Raw genomic sequence first — 4,010 nt, forward strand, 5'->3', positions numbered from 1 at the left:
CATAGGCCGGCTGAGGTCTCCATCGTCCAAAAATAGTGATTCCGTCAAAAGTTTTTTATTTTTCAAGTTTTATTCACTTATTTTTCTTAACCTACCATTTTTAGCTTCCATAGTTAGACTTTGAATTTTTGCCTGAAATTTTTTGTGCTATCTTCTCATCATTTTATAAGGTTGCTCACAAAATTTCAAGTCATTTGGATATCATTTGAGGGTAGCTGTAGTTCAAACCTGCACCTTTATTTACATGACAAGGCAACTAGTTGTGCATGCTGAATGTAGTGTATGACTAGAGGCAATCCATCTGACTTACAACCCTTTGACCCTGAGATAGATAGTACATTTCATAGATGAGTTAGGCATCATTTTATACCTTTTGATCATCCTGAGCATTCCATTACTGGTGAATCTGTGCATTCTGTTATTGGTGATTTTGAACATCCTGATTTGGAGCATTATAATTTTGAGCATTCTGATTCTGAGCATTCTGATTTTGCACATTCTGAGAACATGGCACAACCTCCACCCCGTGAGAGGACTCTAAGGGAAATGGCTGCACCTGATTTCACCTACGAAAGCTTGTGCATCCAATACCCCGATGAGGATGCCCCATATGTTCTTAAAACTGGACTGATTCATTTGCTTCCAAAGTTTCATGGCCTTGCAGGTGAAGACCCGCACAAACATTTGAAGGAATTTCATATTGTCTGCTCCACCATGAAACCCCTAGATGTCCAAGAGGATCACATATTTCTGAAGGCTTTTCCTCATTCATTAGAGGGAGTGGCAAAGGACTGGCTGTATTACCTTGCTCCAAGGTCCATCACGAGCTGGGATGACCTTAAGAGAGTATTCTTAGAAAAAAAATTCCCTGCTTCCAAGACCACAACCATCAGGAAAGATATCTCAGGTATTAGACAACTCAGTGGAGAGAGCCTGTATGAGTACTGGGAGCGATTTAAAAAACTATGTGCCAGTTGCCCTCACCATCAGATTTCGGAGCAGCTTCTTCTCCAATATTTTTATGAAGGACTCAGTAATATGGAGAGAAGTATGATAGATGCTGCCAGTGGTGGAGCCCTTGGAGACATGACTCCTGCTGAAGCCAGGAATTTAATTGAGAAGATGGCTTCTAACTCCCAACAGTTTAGCGCCAGAAATGATGCTATAGTCATTAGAGGAGTGCATAAGGTAGCTCCAAACTCAGCTACATCATCTGAGACTAAGAAGCTTGAAGGCAAACTGGATGCATTGGTTAACTTGGTAACCCAGCTGGCCTTGAATCAGAAATCTGTACCTGTCGCAAGGGTTTGTGGTTTGTGCTCCTCTGCTGACCACCATATAGACCTTTGCCCTTCCATGCAGCAACCTGGAGCAATTGAGCAGCCTGAAGCTTATGCTGCAAATATTTACAATAGACCTCCTCAACCTCAGCAGCAAAATCAACCACAGCAGAACAGTTATGACCTCTCCAGCAACAGATACAACCCTGGATGGAGGAATCACCCTAATCTCAGATGGTCCAGCCCTCAGCAACAACAACAGCAGCCTGCTCCTTCCTTCCAAAATGCTGCTGGCCCAAGCAGACCATACATTCCTCCACCAATCCAACAACAACAACAACCCCAGAAACAACCAACAGTTGAGGCCCCTCCACAACCTTCCCTCGAAGAACATGTGAGGCAAATGACTATGCAAAACATGCAGTTTCAACAAGAGACCAGAGCTTCCATTCAGAGCTTGACTAATCAGATGGGACAATTAGCTACACAATTGAATCAACAACAGTCCCAGAATTCTGACAAGCTACCTTCTCAAGCTGTCCAAAATCCCAAAAATGTTAGTGCCATTTCATTGAGGTCGGGAAAGCAGTGTCAAGGACCTCAACCCGTAGCACCTTCCTCATCTGCAAATGAACCTGCCAAACTTCACTCTACTCCAAAAAAAGGTGATGACAAAAATTTACCTAACAATTTCTGTGCAGGTGAATCTTCTTCCACAGGTAATTCTGATTTGCAAAAGCAGCACATTCCCCCTCTTCCATTCTCTCCAAGAGCAGTTTCCAACAAAAAAATGGAAGAGGCAGAGAAAGAGATATTGGAAACGTTTAGAAAAGTAGAGGTAAACATACCTCTGTTGGATGCAATAAAGCAAATTCCAAGATATGCTAAATTCTTGAAGGAGCTGTGCACTAATAAGCGGAAGCTTAAAGGAAGTGAACGAATTAGCATGGGCAGAAATGTCTCTGCATTGATTGGTAAATATGTTCCTCAAATTCCTGAAAAATGCAAAGATCCAGGTACATTCAGCATACCTTGTATTATAGGGAATAGTAAGTTTGACAATGCCATGCTAGATTTAGGAGCCTCTGTTAGTGTTATGCCTCTGTCTATTTTTAATTCTCTATCTCTAGGTCGCTTGTAGTCAACTGATGTGGTAATTCATTTAGCTAATAGAAGTGTTGCCTATCCTGTTAGTTTCATAGAAGATGTCTTAGTTAGAGTTGGTGAACTGATTTTCCCTGTTGATTTTTATATCTTGAATATGGAAGATGGATTTTCTCAAGGATCAGTTCCCATCATTCTAGGCAGACCATTTATGAAAATTGCTAGAACTAAGATAGATGTTTATGCAGGCACACTGTCCATGGAGTTTGGTGATATAATTGCTCATTTTAATATTTTGGATGCTATGAAATACCCATCTGAAGATCTTTCTGTATTTCGTGCTGAAATAATTGACCATGTTGTTGATGAATACATGACTGATCTTTATTCTAATCTGCATGCCTCTCACTCTTCATGCATTGAGTCTGAAATTGTACTTGATCATATGTCTGAATTTGATGCTGAGAGTGAATCTGAGAGTGATATTGATTGCATGTCTGGTGGTGGTGTTTTACCTCTCGAGATTGATTTTATAGAGTCAGATAGGACTACCCATGTTTCAGGAAGTACACATACCTCTGACTTTCTTTATGAGGTAAAGGCTGAGAAACCATCTCCTTCTACCACTGTCCAGCCGACCACACCAGAATTGAAGCCTCTGCCATCAAATTTAAAATACGCTTACTTAGATGATAGCAAGAGTTTTCCAGTGATTATATCTGCCTCCCTTGCTGATGAGCAAGAGGAGAAGTTGTTGTCAGTTCTCAAGAAGCATAAGAAGGCTATAGGCTGGACCCTGGCGGACATTCCTGGTATTAGCCCATCCACATGTATGCATCGAATAAATTTAGAGGATGGAGCTAAACCAGTAAGATAGCCACAGAGAAGACTCAACCCGGTGATTCTTGATGTAGTGAAGAAGGAGATAACCAAGCTTTTGCAAGCTGGAATCATTTATCCTATCTCTGACAGCCAATGGGTGAGTCCCGTCCAGGTAGTCCCGAAGAAGACCGGCCTCACAGTGATAAAAAATGAGAAGGAGGAGCTGATTCCTACTCGGGTGCAGAATAGTTGGAGAGTCTGCATTGACTATAGGAGGCTGAACCAGGTTACCAAAAAGGGCCATTTTCCCCTGCCATTCATTGACCAGATGCTTGAACGCCTGGCAGGTAAATCCCACTACTGTTTCCTTGATGGTTTTTCTGGTTATATGCAAATTATTATTGCTCCTGAGGATCAGGAAAAGACCACATTCACCTGCCCCTTCGACACTTTTGCTTATAGGAGGATGCCTTTCGGCCTGTGCAATGCCCCTGGTACCTTCCAGCGGTGCATGATTAGTATTTTCAGTGATTTTTTAGAAAATTGCATAGAGGTGTTTATGGATGATTTCACTGTATATGGATCCTCTTTTGAGGGTTGTTTGAATAGTTTGGAAAAAGTTTTGAATAGATGCATTGAAACTAACCTTGTTCTAAATTTTGAAAAATGTCATTTTATGGTTGAGCAAGGTATTGTTTTAGGCCACATTATTTCCAATAAGGGTATTGAAGTAGATCCTGCAAAAATTTCTGTTATTTCACAATTGCCTTACCCCTCTTGTGTGCGAGAAGTGCGATCTTTTCT

At 41.3% G+C, this 4,010-nt stretch overlaps 1 non-coding gene across 1 annotated transcript; it reads right to left on the bottom strand.

Annotated features, from left to right (window-relative positions):
• Window positions 1-885: 885 nt before the first annotated feature.
• Window positions 886-992, bottom strand: LOC114403999. The gene has a single exon (XR_003664762.1). It is a non-coding gene; the product is annotated as a small nucleolar RNA R71 (small nucleolar RNA).
• Between the last annotated feature and the right edge of the window lie 3,018 nt (window positions 993-4,010).

This window comes from Glycine soja, chromosome 20, assembly GCF_004193775.1.
Source record: "Glycine soja cultivar W05 chromosome 20, ASM419377v2, whole genome shotgun sequence".
Classification (NCBI taxonomy): domain Eukaryota; kingdom Viridiplantae; phylum Streptophyta; class Magnoliopsida; order Fabales; family Fabaceae; genus Glycine; species Glycine soja.